A 21,060-nucleotide genomic window follows, 5' to 3' on the forward strand; every position below is an offset into this window, starting at 1 on the left:
ATGAAAGAAAATAAAAACAAATGCTCTTTTCTTCTAGGTAGAAATCAAATAAAGACAATCACTCTTAATCTCACGCAGGAAAAGATATGAAAGAAATAAATCTTAATCTATGAAAGTAATAAATCTTAGTCTATGAAAAGCAATAAATCTCTCACATTGTAGGTGGCCAATCAAAAAGCATGAGAGATGGCAAGTTGAGAGGATCCCAGTGCAAGCATTACCAATTAAGGTGAACATCACTCATGAGCATGGTGCTAAATCTAAATTCCATTCATAAGTAATCTTAACTTTCCACCTGAGTATCTCCAACTTGACACATGCCTTTCAAAGGAGAATGCTCTCCTATTTATACAAAAACATAAGAAGCTACCTCATTAATGGAGGCCCATTATTCTCTCCCTAGATCCTTAGAAAATCTCATAGAGTTACAACTCAAATAGGTAATAATGAGAGACATATCTTCTTTGACTTTTATCCAAATCTTCTTCCATATCTTGAAGATAATTCGAATTTGAGTATTGGAGGCCACATAAGGGTACCTTGGAAGCTTCCAAATGACCTACACATGTCGCGAAACTCAAGCCACTTTTAAGTATTAGCAAGTATATGTCATTTTTCTAAATTTTAACCATTTAATTCACTTATAATACTAGAAATCATTAAATTTTGGAAAAGACAAAGGTAACCCATATAATTATGAAAATGGAGGCTAATGAAAGGTTATATGGTCATGGAGTTGTGACATGTGAGTTAAATGGTGGTGATAAAGGTGAATGTGGATGATATTTTGAATACATTTTGGAGACACTACACATGTTATAATAAACATAAAAAACAATAAATAGAAAAAATGAAATGAAAAGAAAAATTGGATGTTCGTTAAAACTTCTTACCTATTCATCCTCTTCAGAATCAGCAAAAGAAGCTCCCACAGATTCTAACTTACACTTAGCATGGATGATAGGACCGAACTTAAACTTGTATATGCCATCATTTCTGCACTGCTTTAAAACTTCTGACCTGTTCATCCTCTTCAAAATGAGGAAAAGAAGCTCCCACGGATTCTGACTTGCACTTAGCATGGATTACAATACCGAACTTAGACCTGTATATGCCTTCATTTCTCCTAGTGGAAGCCTGCATATACACTTCTCCTTTATACATCCATCCATTTGTTTCATTGCTATAGAAATAATCAAAGGGTTCTTCACATAGAACATAGACACTATGTTTATAGTTAATAGGCACTACCACTTCCTCACTCCTTTTTATCCAAAGTTGTTTCCATAAGGAAAAAAGTAGAAAAAACCTCAAATGTCGACACCTGCTTTCCACTAGGACATTCCTTGGCACTCACAAACCATTTTCAAGACACTGATTGTGGTAATGTTTCTTACAAATATTAGATACAACCTGATTTAGAGATACATGCCAATCCATGTGATTGTTATGCTCTTCTTGAAACTTGAAGCGCTAACCACATGTTGTGCATTGTCTTCGCAAATCCTCATACAATGAACTAAGAATAAATTCATGTCAAACTTTGAGTATATCTTAATTGAATTGAGTTCCAATAATATCTTTAGCAATAACTAGTGCTTTAGTTGGAACTAACTTTGGAGGTGTTGCATTGAAAGATGGGGCTGGAAACAAGGATGCTGTACTAGAAATGACATGTATAGTTGCATTTTTATCTAAGGATAGATTTGGGATTATAGCTAAAGAAACATGTATAGATGGATTAGAAGAAGAGGTGGCTGAAATTTCTCTACATATTACACCCTGTGCCATCAATGACCATAAAAGAGACAACACATTGCCTATCGAATATGGTAATGTGGTGTTTGAAGTTTTCAATTGTTATTTCTATGATATTGATGCTACCAATAATGAAGTTGTGGTGGGACAGGAGATAGAGGAGGCTACACTCCTAAGACATGGGAAGATAAGTTATTGGGAAATATAGGAATTAAAGTAGGCCTTGACGCTAAGCCTAAATTAGGATTCATCATGCTACTACTCACAATAGACCCCCTTGATTGGGATGCTCCATAACTTAACTGTGATTGTTGTGGAGGTTGGGATTGCATCAATTTTGCCTAAGATGAAGTAATCTATTGAAATCAAGTAAGGAGAATTGGTTGTACTTCCTGAGGTATTGGTAGCACTTATGGATTTTGGTTACCTTGTTAAAGGTTGTCTGGTGACTGATTCAACAACTTTGGCATTGGTTGGGATTTTGACACTTGTTGTAACTATGGTAGCTATTGCCAAATTTGTTAAATAGGTTGTGATTGAAGTGGATATTTTTGAAAGGGATGTGAATAATGACCTTGGGAATGGAGAGAAGGAATTTGAACTTGTGATTGGTCAAGCTTCATGAAATTAGTTTGAGGTTGATAGTTTATTGGTTAAAATTGTTGATGTTGAAGGGATGGTGCAGATGGAGGTATAGGTGGAAACATTTGCATAGTAGGTTGTACAGATTGTACGATAGGAGACAGAGAAGCCAGCCTCTGTGATTGTTGTCTTTATGATAAAGAAATTTTGCTCGATGGTGGTGTCACAGGTGACAGGAATTCACAGCTCAAAGGATTGGAGCTAAGGGAAGATCCAAAATTTTCCAGATACTTTGGTACCATTCCTAATGGATTTTTTGTACCTACTAACCTAGATTCAATTTTTGAAGTTGTAGGGTGACCAATAGAATGTGTTAAATTGAATCAATATGCCAAGCGATAACTAGCAATGTTGTGGCCAAGAACTTAAACTTCATGTTTTCTCAACCTTGATTGTGAAGTTGGGCTATTATTTTGATGTGCTAGGTGAGGAGGCTGACCCATTAAAGGTTGATGTCCTAATGTACCTTGACTACCTTGCATCAAATATGACGTCTTAGTGGAAGTATCTCTAATATTTCAAGACACAATACCTTATTGCTCTGTTGTCTTAGTGGATGTATCTTTGACATTTCAAGACACAATGCCTGATTGCAAAAGAGAAGATGGATAGCGCTCTTTAGTCTCCTACATTAAGAATAATATCATTGTGTCAGACATCCTTCATATTTACTTGCAAGGTGATCTAGGAGGATCTTCAAAAGTACTAGTGGCATGGTACAAAGGTTACAATATTCAAAGTGGCAAAATATATACAAACTTAGAGTCAGATTTAAGTGCTCATCGCCCTAATTCCAACAAAGCGAATGACACTCAAATCAGAGCTTGTATGTAGATGTTAGAGCCAATCAAAGTTCAAATTTGACTTGGCTAGGTGGCAGAGGAAATGACGTGGTATAACTCTTCAACAAGTGGGAAAGTGCCATGTTGTAGGGTGCCATTGGCCTCGCTATTCACTGATTGAATGAGGGAGAGCTCCATGAGTTAAGGAATCGGCCCGATCAGAGATGGAGTGTGAAGTGATATCACACATCACATATCATAGGTAGTAAGGGAAATCAGTTTCAAATCGGCCCCAGGCAAGAAAAGTTGGGATGCGATAATTGCATATCAGAATCGCAGAGGGAAGAGCTTTATGAATCAGCCCCGGTAGAGTCAGGTTGTGATGTGATAATCGCATATCGCAATTGCAAAGGGAACGTCATTATAGAATCGACCCCAGTAGGATCAGGTTGTGATTGTGGTAAAGCAGATCACACATCACACTACACAGTATCCTGATAACAAGTACCACCCTGGTTCTGCTGATTGAAATTTGCGATGGGATTTTTAGATCCAAAAATTTATGTGTTTCAGTTAATAATTTTGTTGGGTCCACCTTTATCACAGATCACTCATCGCTTGTTGTAAAGGCTTGGGTCTGTCCATCGGTTTAAATCTGTTAATACGTCGTTTTCCATGTTAAAAGCTGTTGTTTGAAGTGTTAAATGCACAATTAAGGAATCAAGAAGGAAATAGACTATGAGAATTGTTTTCCAGTGGTTTTTAGTATGTTTAAATAGTTTTTTACCTACGCACTATTCACGAGCTAAGGTTCTTGGTTGTTGAAACCAACAACCTAAATTTATCATTTTAGCTAAACTTGCTATTCTATAAAAACGGCTTGAATAGGTTATATATTAGACATCTGCACAATGAGAAGGAGGGGGGAAGCTATAGGATTTCTGAGAATAGAATTGCATAACAATGGCACCTTCTCCTAGCAGGTGGTAAAAATCTTACCTCAAGGATCTAAACATTCTTATAGGTGCAGGAAGCCATTTTATCAGAATTGGGCATTCTGACACGCGTTTCTACATGATTTTTCACTAGGATTTCAATCATGTTGTCTATTTCTAGAGATGGGCTCTTCATTTGTCAATTATCTTCCATATTGGAGGTATAAGGTTGTCCATGTAAAATCTACTTGTACTTCTTCTCTTTTCATGCCACTTAATAAATGAAGGCCTCACCACTGTTGACTCAGACCCAGAGACATAGTCCAAATTGGATGAACTTCATAATCAAATCTCTGTATCCTAATCTCATGTGTTATTATGTCTTTTTATCTTCATTTATAAGCATATGTTTCATGGTTTTAATAAGCTCAGTTCTATCTAATTCTAATGCATCTATAAGAAAAAAAATTGGGATCAAGTGGTATCAGAGTAGGGCTTAGTTGATGCTAATTGCATGACTACTCTAGCAAGTGATAAGCCTTAGAGGATGTGCATCACGAAGAGGAGGCATGGAGGATGTTCAATCTCATTGGGAAGAGAAGCGTTATTGTTGTTGTTAAGAGTTTCAAATATGAATGACCAAGTGGACAGCCATGGAGAATGGTAAAGAAATACATGAGACCTTCTTGCGAATGATAAAAATGGCAGACATAATGTATGAAGTGTATGAAAAGAGAAGAAAGGAGGAGACATAGAGATTGGAGAGTGATGCGTCATCCACATCTCCTATTGCTTATGCATCTTATTCATCTCCTTCCTCGAATGCGAAGATTAACCAAAGAATTCAAGCTAGATGGATGAATTAAGAAGGCTACTGTGAGAAGAGAAAGGAGAAATAACAATTGTAGCTTCAGTTGTGAGCCACAAATGAGGCCTTGAAAAAGTTGAAGTGCAATGACTAGAGTCTTCAAGCAGATCTTTTTGAATTAAGGATGCATCTATAGGAAGAGAAAGAGGAGAAATAGAGGTTTCTTCGCTAGTTGCAAGCCAAGAACGAGGCCTTGGAAAAGTAGTAGCATGACCCCCATGAGGTAGAGGTAACTCTTCGACTCTATTTATTTTTCTTGATGTCGATTTTGCCGTTTTTGAAAATCATACCACAAGAATCAGCTCCAAACTGTTAAGAAGAAAGGGGTATGAGGTGAAGGGCCTCGACATTAATGTTTAAGGCATGATAAACACCTCAGAGTAGAGGAATTACCCTATCAGGGATGACTTGTGTATGTCAGGAAGGAGGTTTGGGAATGCGTCAAAACATCAAGGGAACCACCAATGATAGATGATGAGAAGCCCTAACAAGTTATTTCAAAATCGACAGTAGAGGTAAAAGATGTTGATTTCTCATCAACTTCATCTTCGCATGATATAATCTCTATTGGACCTATGGAGATACCCATTACAGGGAAAAACATGAGACTCCTTACCGAGATGAGGTACAAGGAAGAAGAAGAAACATTTAATGTTAATGGCCAAGGCATAACTCAGCCATTGGAGGCTAAGCAAAGACCTCGATTTGCAAAGTTTGGGTGCACTGAAGGAGAATGCTCAAAGATGTCAAAAGCTTCCATGACATTGTTGAAACTGTTGAGGAAAGAGTAAGATGGGAACACATCATGATCAACCTATGGCAGTATGCATTGTAGAGAAAGAGTTGAGGTAATCTCTCATATCCATGGTCATACCAGAGACCAACAGGAAAGGTATAACAAGTCTCAGTATTCCAATGTTCATTTTGATTACAACTGTACTGTTAATAATGAACAAAAATCATGGCATAGAAGAGCTTGTAGTTTTTGTGGATTGCATAACCATCTGTTTGCCAAGCGTTGGACGACAATAATAGCATGGAAAAGGATGAGGCATGAAAGACCCTCTCAACAACAGGAAAAGAAGAAGGTAAAGAAGATCTGGAGGAAGAAGGCTTATTGTAGTCATTGCGACAAAGGTGGTCATCAAAGAGCCACGTGTTGGAGGCTACATCCAGAGCAGCATCATAAGGATAAAGCATTCATCCATGAACCAGGTGAAACAATTGTTTGACCAATGAAGGTGTGACAAGGACATGACGCAGTCACTTTGATAAGTGAGAGATGGTTCTTCTAGGTGTGGTAGAATGTGATGGACTTGTTTTTAAAATCATGTGTCGTGTGTTAAACTGTAAAAGTGATGATGTGTTTTCCATCACTTGTTGTACCAACAATGATGTTTGACCTTATTTTTGTAAATCATATGTTGCAGTGATGATGTGTTTTCCATCACTTGTTAAAGCAAAAATGGGGTTTTGGCCTTATTTTGTAAATCATGTGTTGTAGTGATGATGTGTTTTTCATCACTTGTTGAAGCAATCATGATGTTTGGCATTATATTGATAACTAGGGTATTATTTCCATTTTTATGTAAACTTGAAAGAAAAGTATGTGTTATAAACTCGTGGCAAGTATGGGATGCTTGGCACGTTATTGGTCATATAATTAAGCATGTAATTTGCAAGAGTATTGAACTAAAAGTTTGCAGGGGATGCAAGTGTCAGCTCATTGCTTATGCTTGTGAAGGACAAAGGTGAAGGAGAAGGAAGGACGGACCTGGTGCAACAATTGTGGTGCAGACAATGTACACGGTAGTTTCATATTATTTTAATGCTTTTGGAGGACCCAAAGCTCCTCAATGGGGAGGTTTGATCTAGGAGGATCTTCAAAAGTACTAGTGGCATGGTACAAAGGCTCAAAAATTAAAAGTGGCAGAATCTCTACAAAGTTCACGTCAGATCAAAGTTCTTGTCACCCTAATTCCAATGGTGCGAATGACACTCGAATCCAAGCTTGTATGTAGAAGTTCGAGCCAGTTAAAGTTCAAATTTCACTTGGCTAGGTGGAAAAGGAAATGACATGGCAAAACTCTTCACCGAATGGGGAAGTGCCAAGTGGCAGGATTTCATTGGCCCCATTGTTCACTAATTGTATGAGGCAGAGGTCCATGGTTTAGGCAATCGACCCGAGCATAGACAGAGTGCGATGCGATATCGCACATCGCATATCGCAAGTAGCAAGGGACATCGGTTTCAAATTGGCCCTGATAGAGTCAAGTTGCGATGCAATAATCACATATCGTAATCGCAAAGATAATGAAATTTTAGAATCAACCCTGGAAGGATCAAGTTGCTATTACGATATCAGATACCGGACATCGCATCACGTAGTATCCTGATAACAAGTACCACCCCAGTTCCATCGACAGGAATTTGCAATGGGGTTTTCAGATCCAAAAACTTATGTGTTTCAGTTAATAATTACCAGATTACTCATCACTTTTTGTAATGTCTTGGGTATATCCACTGGTTTAAATCAGTTAATACACTGGTTTCCATGTTAAAAGTTGCCATTCGAAGTGTTAAATGCGTAGTTAAGGAATCAGGCAGGAAATAGACTATGAGAACTGTTTTCTGGTGGTTTTTACTATGTTTAAACAAGTTGTTACATGTGCACTATTCAAGGACTAAGGTTCTCGGTTGTTGAAACCTTCAACCTAAATTTATCATTTCAGCTAAATTTGTTATTCTATAAAAAATATCAGAATAAGTTATATATTGGGCATCCACACAATAAGAAGGGGGGAGCAACTATGGGATTTCTGAGAATACCATTGCATAGTAGTGGAACTTGCTCCTAGAAGGTTGCCAGAACCTTGACTCAAGTATTTGAAGGTTTTGAGAGGTGTAGGAAGCCCTTTTATCAGAATTGGGCATTTGGACAGGTGTTTCTGCACGATTTTTCTTCAGGATTTTAGTGATGCTCTATGTTTCTAGAGTTGGTCTCTCCACTTGTAACTATCTTCTAGATTGGAGGTATAAGGGTGTTTATGTAAAATCTACTTGTACTTCTTCTCTTTTCATGCCACTTAATAAATGAAGGCCTCCCCACTATTGAGTCAGGCCTGGAGACGTAGTTCAAATTGGACAAACTCCGTAATCAAATCTTTGTGTCTTAAGCTCATGCATGATTATGTCTTCTTATCTTTGTTTATAAGATTATGCTTCATATTTTTTAATAAGCTCGGTAATTTTGATGAATCTATAAGAAAAAATTTTGGGATCATAAGGAAATCACTAAAAAGGGAAAAAAGGAAATGGGGAATAATTTGTAATCAAACTATTTAGATCAAAAAAGATAGCAGGGAGAAATAAGGTTACCCTTATAGAAGGTCATCCCACTGTCTCAATCATAAGTCTATCCATATGAGACAAGGGTCCATGGATCTGTAATCATTATCAAGAAGAGTAGGTTCCAAACAAAATCATTATTCCTTACTAGAAGATGCAATGTAAACCACCACACTCTTTGTTGTTGCACTAAGTGATCCTGTATCATCACGATGTCAATTGGGCACTACCAAAACCTTCACAAGAGTCAGATACAATGATCACATTATAGGCAAAACCTTATTCATAGTCGCAAAGTCTAGGAGATTAGGTGGCTTCCTTTTAATTTCCTAGGCTTGAGATGTTTCACCTACACTTACAAAACCTCCAATGTCAACCTCTGATGCATATTCATGTCACCCAAGCTGACCAAGACACATTATTGAAATCCCTTCAATACCATGGTCCCTTATTCTATGGTGATGAAGTCATGTTTTTATAACAGAAATATATTCAGGTTCAATGGACCAATGAGAAGCAATTCCATTCTTCATAGACATTGGGTTAACATACCAAATAACTGAAACTCTGTTATTGTCACTGCCAGCTTCTATACCTATTGCATTTGGTGCCAAATTTCTAGTTGCAGGTCCTTGTTCATCCTCTTTCTTCACATCTACTTTTGAATCACTAACAAGAGATATCTAGTAGACTATTTCTTTGTACACCTTCCCTACATGCTTTAGTATATCTACATCCCCTAAACGAATTTCAGGCATCATTTTTGTTGTGGTTTTCAACAAATGTGGCAAAAAAGATAAAATTCCATCTAAACCTGAAAGGCATCTCAAAATTCTAATGTGTTGTGCTACCTCAATATCTGCTAGCTTACTAGCTAGCTCTCGTTGAAGGCTCTCATTTGGAGGTAGTTTTCCACTTCTCAAGCAAGCACCATGAGAAACAACCTAAAACAAGCACTTCCGTCTACTGGTATGGCTAGACATGTAAATTCAAATAATGTTAGAAAATTAAAATGGAGGGATTTTCAAAATAATTTTCAGATTACTAAGTTAAAAGGGAAAAATTTTCAAAATACTTTTGAGATTAGTAAGTTAGAATGGAGGTATTTTCAAAATTATTTTCTCTCAAAATAGTTTGTTGCCTCAAATAATGCAACCAAGAGAAAGGGAATCTATCACACCAAACTCACTGGATTATAGAATTCCATAAATCTTTAAAGGTTTTCTTTAAACAAACTTGTTTTTGAATAAATAAGCACAAGTTCCCACTACCCTATCATGTTGCCTTGTGAAGGCATTCGAATCAAATAACAAAACAATCAAACCTAGTAAATAAAGAAATATATATATATATATAGATATAGCTATATCTATATATATATATATATATATATATATATATATATATATATATATATATATATATATATATATATATATATATATATATATATATAGATATATATATATATATATATATATATATATATATATATATATATATATATATATATATAATATGTTGCATTAACTATCAAGTGTTCCAAATACATCACAAAATTGGAGGCAATTAAAAGTCCAAACTCATTCACAACATTAATCTTTGGGATATGGCACCAACTATTAGTAAAATTCAAACCTAGGAAAGTTATAAACCTTTAAGAATCTAAAGAGTAAGGGTTTTTATCATAATGTCTAATATGAACTACAAACATGGTATGTAAAATGCATCCAAACAAATTAACTTCTACTACATCATGATGCTCAAAGTAGAGATTGTACTATTCCAAATTACTATACACTATCCACATCACTCTTTCACAAACTTTTAGCATATCTTATGACTATTAGAGAAAATGCATTTCACTTCCATACGATGGATCTATATTTGTGCCAATGCAATATTTACTTAGCTGAGATATTTATCAAAATAGGATTTGACCCTCCACTCAAACCCACAGTCCCATGAGTATTGAGGGAGCAACTAGTATACAAATATATTATTATACTCAAGTTATATTTGATATTGTTAACATTTGGAGTTATTGGAAATTAAAATCTCCCATTTGTTTAGAGTTGTGGAATTCATCATCCTTATTATGTTTAAGAGTTGTGCCTCACATTCAATGCTTTTCTGGCTATTACATAATCCAGTGCATAACAAAATCTCTAAGATCCAAAATATAATTTAGTATTTAATAAAAATGAAAAATTAGCAAAAAGGAAAACTACTAAAAAAACTAATTTAATGAATGACTAAATCCCTAAGATCCACTAGCACCAATACTTATATGATATGTCAAATATTCCAAATCTTTCTAATTCATTTTAGCAGCGAATACTGGCCCATGCCACAAGTTGTTGAATCAAAAGATCAGAGAAAGGTCTATCATTAAGTAACATAATTAATCAAATGGGTTAGATTGTATTTCACACTGGATGTTTTTATAATAAATCGAGACATTAATCCCGTGTTGAATATTTGAATGAAATGTTATGTCTTCCTCATATCAATTTGAATTGTTACAATTAGATTGAACTTGGCCAATTAACATTCTCATCATTCCCTTCAATATGTTCTCAGGTTGGCTATGGTAACTCTTAACATTCTCATCATTCCCTTCAATATGTTCTCAGGTTGGCTATGGTAACTCAGGCCGTTATTGTTGGTAGAGGCTAGATCATATGAAAACACCAAGACAAGCCTACAATATTGACACTAACAATCTTGGATCAAATCATGCAGGAGAAACTTCTACTACAGTGGAAGTTTTTTCGATATTCTTTAGACAATCTAATCACGATTACTCAAGTGAACTTTTGAGCCATGCACAACAGTTAATTTTCTCTTATCCATAGAATTTAATATTTATGGAATTATTCACATATTCAATAACTATACTAGGTATTTCTCTACTCTAATCTGATACCTTGATATTTGAATGGTTGGGAGAATTTCACAACCTTTTGAGTTTGTTGAAAAGTACCAAGGAAAGTACTAAGGAAGTCTTTAGGAAATAAAGTGGATTTGGGTTAAATAGGTGAGAAAGAAATTTTCCCCATAGGCCAAGGATCTGTAAGGTTGTCCAATATTCAATTGTGTTAACTAGTTAATTACTTTTTAGATGACAATTAACACATGTTTAATATGAACTTCAGTTAGTCTTGCTCCATGCACATTGGTGTTACAATCATTATTACGATAAGCAAGGGATGTTACAAAACCCACCCCCTTAAAGGAACTCCATCATCGGTGTTATAGAAAAGAAAGGATGTCAAAAAAACCCAAGCTCTATATTTATGAATCTCTATCTCAGCAACATTTCCCATATCATGAATTTTCATGTCCCCATGTTGTTGACTTTCATCATGGCTCCTTCAGGAAATCTATCCAACTCATTACTTCTTGGGACACATCCGATGTGTTTGTGATCCCCATGAGTATGTCCATGGTTCCTTTAAACCTACACACCATCTAGGTTTGGCATCCCCTTCTCTGCTTCATTAGTCCCTCGAGTGGTTCATTTCCTCTTCCATGCAATCACACACTTTCCAAGTTCAAGAATCCCCTTCTCTGCTTCATTAATCCCTTTGACGATCCATCCCTTGGAAACTATTACTGGGATCATAATTTCTTCACCTCTAAGGTATTCCTTCAATTTTCGTAATAACACAAAAAAAATTTCATGGCATACCTCATGGAAATCAATGCATATCACAATGTTCCAGTGGTACCACAATGGCCTAGTTCCTAAAGTATTCAACCCCATTGTATTTTTTTTACACACTCCCATGTTATTAAGATGATGTTAGTTTCCTTGTAGTCAAATTCATGTATTTATGCTTGACAAATTAGTATTTAACCTACATCATAAGCACATGAGCCTTATGATATTACTAATAACAATTTAACACTTTCTTCAACAGATTCTTTATGAGGTTAACCATAAAAAATTTAAATCAATTCAAAACAGAACTTCAATAGAGAAATGATTAAAATAGGTAATTTATGCATATCTCGATAGTTACACTTTTCTTCCTTGGATTTGCAAGCAGTAAGTAGTTCGTGGTAGTATAAAGAAATTAGCAGTATATATATTGCCCACGCAGTATTTTCATACAATCCATCCTCAATTCTAACTCACTGAGTAATTTCACCAGCAATGGGAAACACTCAATGGTGGATATATTTCCCAAACCAATAAGTCAGAAATGAGAAATGAATCTCTATATTCATTAGCATTTAGTTGTCCATTTCAATTAACATGCATTAAAAAAGTTATTGAATTATTTTCAGGTTGAAGGCTTTCCTCTCTAACCATACCATTTCCTAGTATCCATTTAAAACATTCATTATTTTGAAAAACATATATCAATTTCAACTAAAATGAACTCTTACCTTATTCCCTTCCTTTACCTCTTTACCATGGCTTGTTGTTTCCATACTTGTCTATCATTTTGTAGCTCTTCTAGCTAAATCTATTTTAAGTGGTCTAGCTACCTGGTAACTTTCTTGTTCTTGCAATATTCATTAGTTTGTGTGCATATACATTTTCATAGGAATGTGTCACACATGCACACAACCCATGCTCTACATACACTATCAATTTCCATACTTTATTATTTTCATTCAAACACACAACAATTGTTAAAAGCATCAACACATTAATCATGATATTTTATAGCTAGAGGTCATTCTTTCTCACATGCCCAATGGATGTTCCATGTGGCATGGAATGCATTAAATAACCTCACCATGTTATGCAAAACATTGTAAGCACAATTATATTCTCATACCATCTACATAATGATCATATTTTTAAAAATTAATCACTTATCTTACTGTTATGATGGTTCTCAATAAATGACCTTTCAAGCCAAATAACACCATTCTACATTTACTTCATTTCCTCACCTCTCTAAGAATCGTAAAAATGTATAACATATACTAGTCATGTGTAGTTTCAGTTAAGGAAACTTCCTTATGCCATTTTCATAGTTGTCACATTCTTGTATATTTTTCTTATGTGGACCCATTCAGGTCCACCTAGATATTTCTTCACCTGTATCTACCTTCTGCATTCATTCATCCGATTTACAAGGTTTAATAAGGGGTATTACACTTTTCGTGGGTTTTGTTTAGCTCTTCTCCTTAAGCTCCTTTTTTTTTATTCCCATTTCACACAACCAAAACTCCAACCAATACCAAACCAAACATGGTGAGAAGAAAGAACGAAGAATAGACAAAGACCATAATACAAACACATAAAAAAATATGAAGCATCATGTCCATTTTCATGGTCAAAAAACAAAACAACAATAAAATTGTAGCCAATAATAATGACAAAGAAATGTAAAACATTCCTTCCACACATCATTCATTAGTCCACAATAAACTCAATCCCTTGATTTTTGGTGTTGAGTGTCTCCATCACCTACATATACATAAAATTTTAGTCAGAGTCCTTTCCAAGGTTGATAAAAACCTCAAAATTCTAGTATCCCTATAAATAGTTCAAGAAGCGACATTTTAATATTTCAAGGAGCTTGATGGGATGCTCGCTTGTCCATTTCTAGATTAAAAGTTGTTGGTTCATGTGCCTAGAGTTCCCACAAACTATTCTTCTTATATATTTATATATATATATATATATATATATATATATATATATATATATATATATATATATATATATATATATATATCTGTATATATGTATATATGTATATATGTAGATATATATATATATATATATATATATATATATATATATATATATATATATATACACATATACATCTACATATACATATACATATACATATACATATACATATACATATACATATACATATATATATATAATAGGGTGATCTTTCTTCGTATGTTCATCTCTGCAGTTCCAACATGAAACCGACTTTATTTTCTCTCCAACCTAATGAGGTTTCTTCATTTTCTTGTTAGCATGAAATTCTTCTATATCTCTAGAGGTTAATCCATGTTGCAATAACCCTTGCATGTATAATAGGATTTGTAGTGGCCTTTTGTTCAAAAATTCTTTCTCTATTTGTCACTCTAATGAGCCTTTTATTTTCCGCCTTGCATCTTTTCAACTGAGTTTTCAAACACCTAAATATATATGTTCTATTAGGGGAACTTTCCATTTCTTGTTGATGATGGAATTGGCCCATTTTATGTTATACTATAATGATTTATATCCTTTATTTCTCACCAAAATTGGGTCTTCTTAAGTGTTATTGCACACATATAGTTATTAGTTATGCTGAGCATAAATAGATTGGCTTATTACCTTGTCATTATATTACTATGCATGGTGATCTATTGTTGTTCGCACATTTAGAACCCATGTCAACCACACATTCCCAAAAATTATAAATATCATATCAACATGTTTATACTCATGCCAATTAGAAGGTTTAAAATAAACATTTTTAAAAAATTAGCAACCATGACCTCCATAAGTTGGAAATCATATGCCAACCTTTATAATAGACAATATAAAATAAATGACAAATTACTCATCAAAATAAATTTTAAATAATTTCATGCTAGCTTCCTCATGTTCACAGTTGAACCTTATATTTCATTTCATTTGTACTTGAGTTGATCTAGTCAAAATGTTGAACCTAGGCACTTAGATACCTCATTTATACACTCCCTCCCATCCCCTTGGACTTTTCCAGGATGATGGGAGGTGTTACCTTTAATTAACCCAACCTCCATGGTCTCATTATGAAAATGGGGCTACAAAATTTTATTCTTTCACAAATTTAGTAGAATTAACTTTAGAAAAACCATCACTTCCCACTTGTTAAGAGCTTATTGGTTATATAATATTTACCTCAATTTGACTAATGGATTGAAAGCTATGTTGTATTAAAGATTCACCAACTAGACAGTGCCACTTTGCACCCACATGTCCAATCACTAAACATCTTGTAGCTCAAGACTAATACACAACCATTTGGATTAGATTCGTGACCTATATTAATATTAAGGCCCCTTCTCCTTCTTCCAGTTAACCAACTAAACCTATGGTAGTCCCCCCTACTCTTATCTTTTTCCACATGGCCTCCTTAAAATCTAGTGACTGGTGACTTATCGTGGGCCCCCTTTGTATATTACATGGGTAACAAGTAGGGGATCCTCTATGAGTCACTTGCTACTACATTATTTAATGGACGAGTTTTAATTACACTCTTTTTTAGTTGCACCATTGTCCATAAAAGGTGCAAACGAGCTCTAACCTAGACAAAAGATGTGAATGTGTTAGTTAATGGACAAGTTTTCATTGTCCCTCCCATCAATCATGCTAATATACAATAGTTGAATCTTGTAAATATTCTAATAGGTGTGATCCAAGATGATGTGGTGTGTCACATAACACTATCTAGGCATTCACATAGCTGCATAGAGTCCACATCACCCAACTCCACATAACCCTACCTCCACAACATCGTTCTAACATCACACTGACATCAGGGTGACATCATCCTACCATTTGACATTCTCTAGCGATGCCACATGTCATCCAAACAATAGTCACTTACCCATCCAAAAAGGTCATTCCTACCTACCATGTGTCATGTTGACAACATGCCACATCAATATTTTTACCACATCATCCAATCAAAATCCTATGAGGACCCCATGTGGTGTCCACATATCCTCATTAGGACCACATTGCATCTACCACATCAACCTAGGTCATGGGTGCCAATGGGCCTAACTCCTTCATGCAATTCAATAAATGCCTCTATATCCATATTTAGGGAATATATAGGTGCACATCCAATTTTCAATTTGGAAAACTTCTCAAACCCTAAGATTCTTGGATTGCTAGAAATTTGCAAGGGAGCCTAACCTTAGACCACAATTTGGATCTTTGTATAGTTTACGAAACCTAGCTTTAACCCAATCTAGCTCGTAAACAACTTGAATCAAACACAACCTCCTAGATTACCCCAGGTCATACATACATCCTCCATTTTTGAGGTAATTATCATCAAACAAGACCCACCCCAGATATCACCTTTTCGTATGAAATATGGGATGAATCCCATTCGACATTTCTCCAAAGTAACAAAATCACAGATAGGTCAGATGTCTAAAAATTCATATGCCTGCGCTAGATGACTATACATCCAACTCTCAACTTTTGGGATATATATTAGTGTTGAGACATTAAAAAGGTATCTGGACCAAGTATGGGATTCTCCCAAGAACCAATCTAGTCCCAAATACATATGTTTATTATCTTCTACACTTCTAAGAATTGAGTAATTTTAGAGATTCTTCAAAAAATCCTTCAAATAAGGCATAACCCAGAGCACTAAACATCCAAGGATAAATTCCAAATCTATACATAGATATTGTTAAAGGACTCATTTGTACTCAAAACAAGGTGGCTGGTGCCCACAAACCACTCACTCGATCCTAAAAATCACTAAGGAAAATCTCTAGTAAACATATTTCTTGAGGAAATATCTTATAGCATGCCTCCTTTGAGCCACTCTATACAACATAGATTAGTTGTAATGTATGGTTACCTTACCCTCACAACAGAAAGTTGGGTTATAACCTTCAACGATACTAATATTAATGCCATTCATAGCACCTCCAATAACTAGATTATATACCATAATAGGTCTTACTATAAACATATCATGCAATTATACATAGTCATGATTATATCAATTAATCCTAGAATCGCATTATATAACATCTCAGTTATGCGAATTCAAGCAAACTTGCACATTCTTTTAATTAACTATGATATTGGCATAACTAGCAACAAACAAATAGGTCCATGAGTCCCACCTAGCTGTGAGATATTATAAACATGCATGCATCATAAACATATAGATATATTAACAATTCTTTCAAACATGGAGAAATTCCACTCACACCACATATATGCTAAATGACTCAAGCAATAATCCCATGAACATGGTTATAATAGGGATCTACCCAAAACTCATAAACGCATAATACAAATGATACATATGATTGAATACCACCAAACATAGACACATTAAGAAATTTGCAAGTGAATTTAGAAGGTTGCAACCATATAGCTTAGGAAAGTCATATTCAACATAGTTACTCAAGTTAGCTAGACGACGATGACTATATAATAAATCAAACATTCTTACCTTGATATTATAGGATTACTCGTTAGTCATCCATGCCATATCTATATGAATAAACATATATTTGATTAAAATTAATGGTTGGAAAGTAAAGGAGTGACTTCCACTCTCCACCCAACCATAGGCCTACTACACTATAACCTTTATTGTAGGTGACCACCCCAAAGTTGTATCTAATCTCTGAGGGAAAGGGTTGCACTAGGAAAGGATTCACATGAAAAGGTTGAATATAATTTTAGGATATGGATTCCATTCTTTGAGTACTTGACTATATCAATAGTGAGCACTTACTCTCCATTCACTCACTGAAGCTCTCACATGCCACCTGACCTTACAAAAGAACCAAATTATTATAAGGCTTAGCCACACAGATGATCACCCATGTCACCGAAAGTAGGCTCGCAGTTCAATGGTAAGTATCATAAAATAGAGGAATACGACCTAGATAAGGTTGACCATTCAAAATATCCCAATCTCAAAGCTTCTAGCACACCCTCCTACTCCCTTTTGTTGCATTTACCAGAGTTTGAATTGGCTCTTCAATTCACCCTTTTCTCAATCTGCGAGTGGTAACTTGAGTAATGGGCACACCCTGCCTCCTTGTAAAACCCATTTCAATTTTCTCCCTTGATATGTTAGGAAGTTGTTTGGTCAGTTACACCACCTACTCACTCTTTAGGTGAGGGTGCCACTTCCACATTCTTACCTTGTAACACACATCAATGAGCTATGACAACTTTTGATAAGACCCAATAACATTTTACAATACTTGTGAGGTAATTGACTCCCAAATTGTAAAAGAAATACTAAAATTTATTCAGTTGGTATGGGTCATGGATTTTCAAGTAGTACCAACAAGTAGGAAGGCTTCAGGAATTAAAGCAGATTCAAGTAAAATAGGTGAGCAAGAAAGTTTCCCCTTAGGCCAAGGATCCATAAGGTTGTCCAACATTTTGTTTTTTAAATTAATTAATTAGTTCTTAAATGAAAATTAACATATGGTTAATCACAGGTCCAATCAGTCATGCTCCATCCATGCTAGTGTTACAATCATCATCACAATAAGAAGGGGTAGAACAAGTATTGTGGTTAAATACATGGATCCAAATATATTCAATTAGTGTTTAATGATTCTTGCTAACATGAAACACTACCTAAGAAGGTGTGGGATAGGGGAGAGAAAGAAATTTGGATATTGAATCATTCCTTCCTCTTTCTTCCTTGAGCAGGAAACCTTGATGCGAGAACGAGTTTTTTCACCTTTCTTAAGTCTATATTAGTCATGTATGACTTGGTCGATTGAGTTAATTTCTATGTTAATGGGAGGAGTGTTGGTACAATAGTTTGATGAGGGATTCTTCGAATGATTAGAAGATTAGTATGTAGTTGTAGATGACTTTGCATATGTAGGAACCAACCTCCCTAGAGATGTAGAAATGGCTCTTCCTTTTGGCACACAGTTGCATTTAACTAATTTATCTTGTTTACCCATGTGATTATGTGGATGTTCATGCATGATTTCATCATGATTATTTAATTTTAAAATTTTCAATCTAACACACTGTCAACCAATAGACATGATTTAGTTTTGATAATACATGTTGGTTGTCTAGTCTGACAACCAAATAGTGGATGCTAAGGGTAATAGCCTCAATCAAGAGCCTAATGACAACACTCTACTCCATGATTTCATTTGTTCCAAATGTAGGATAAACACCTATGAAACTCACTAAATCTTCCATGGATGAAAAAATAATCGTAGTAGTGGAAGCAATATCTCGAGCTTTACAAATAGTGCCAAATGCAAAGCCTGCGAAGATGGGTTGGGAACTTGACATCTTCCAATAAAGCACCAAACATGTTAAGGAAATGATTGAAATAATGATACACAGAAAGAAAACAAAAATGTTCCACACTAAACTAGAGTACAATATATACAGGAAGCATGCATCAATCTAACTTACAAATAACACTTCTTTAGATATATCCCATTGTGAGGCTCCAAAACAGGGTTACCATCATAATTGACCAACTTGTGATTCCCAATTTGTTTCACATGTTTAAAAATTTAAGGACCATTCCAAAAAAAAATTAGTTTTAGCACACCTAAATCATCATGATCTTGATCATATAATAGGAGCAAGTCACCCTCCACGTAAACTCGAGGTCAAACTAATTTTTCGTATTATGCCTTTATGTGCTTATTATGAGTCTCATTGGCCACAATAGCCTAACAATATTGTTCTTTAACATGGGACAAATATTGGTGAGGTTCTTCCTCCAAAAATGTATTTTGAAAGAGTTTTGCAACTATTTTAAATAATTAAATTTCACATTTAAACTATAAGACAATATCCATTCCATATATTAGTTAGAAAGTAGTGAATATAGTAGCAGTTTTCACTGAGGTTTGATGGAATCATAACATGGAAAGAATAATTAAATTCCAATAACTTTTGTGATATCCAACCATCCTTTGGATAATTATTTTTAAGAGATGATCGAATGCCCTTACTTGTACATTATATTGGGAATTGTAGTTGTTGAGTGTTTATGAATAAAATCCAACATGGATACTAGTTATTTCATTATTTTTTTCGAATCTGGGATTTATGGCTTTCCACAATCATATTAAGTACACTAAGGCATGTAATGATATGACTAAACATAAAAAGTACCATAGTCATGCCATTTTTAGAGAAGGTAGGAATGACCTCAACCCACTTAGTGAAGTAATCCATAAGAAATATGACATATTCATGTCCTTTAGTTGATGTAGGATTACACAACATAAAATTAGTGCCCTATTTAGAAAAGGGTACAACAACAACCACAGGATGGCTTGGAGCACGATGAGCACACATATTTTTGGTTAAGATATGACATGGATGGAACTTGTGGACTATAGTAACACAGTCTTTAAATATTGGGAGCTAAATTTATCTAGCACAAAAGATATGTAGGTTGTGGAAAACCCAAATAGATGACTACCACATTATTTAGCATGGAAAATATTTAAGACACATTCATCCTCCTCATGAATAAGGCAATGACACAATATGAAATAAACTCCATAGTGATAAAGAGTATCATTGATAATGACACACTGTGTAGCACGATGGAATATATGTCATCATTCATCATGAGATATATAAGCATGAAAGAGTTATGTTTCAAGATATAAAAATATGTCTCAGTACCAAGGGCTAGAGGAGCTAGTAAGGAATATTGAGTCATTTGGATAATAATCGTCAACCATAGTTTCCTATAAAGCCTAGGGAGAATCATGCATTCACTCTACAAAGGATAATGAGTTCTTAGATTTCAAAGTGACAAATTTCAAATTGAACTGTTGTAGGATCATGATCAATTTTGATTATTTTCCGCCAATGATCCGAATTAAAAAGGATTTCTTTCATGTGGCTAGAATATGCAATCACAATTGTCTTTCACAAGAGCTTCTAATGTTGTAAATGATGGGTAGCATAGATAACTGGAGATGCCAAATTTTTAACATGAGATTGCTAAAGTTTTACTGCCATAATTTCCTTTCT

The sequence above is a fragment of the Pinus tabuliformis genome, chromosome 6, assembly GCF_031772625.1.
Source record: "Pinus tabuliformis cultivar Carrire ecotype Pingquan chromosome 6, CPIR1, whole genome shotgun sequence".
Classification (NCBI taxonomy): domain Eukaryota; kingdom Viridiplantae; phylum Streptophyta; class Pinopsida; order Pinales; family Pinaceae; genus Pinus; species Pinus tabuliformis.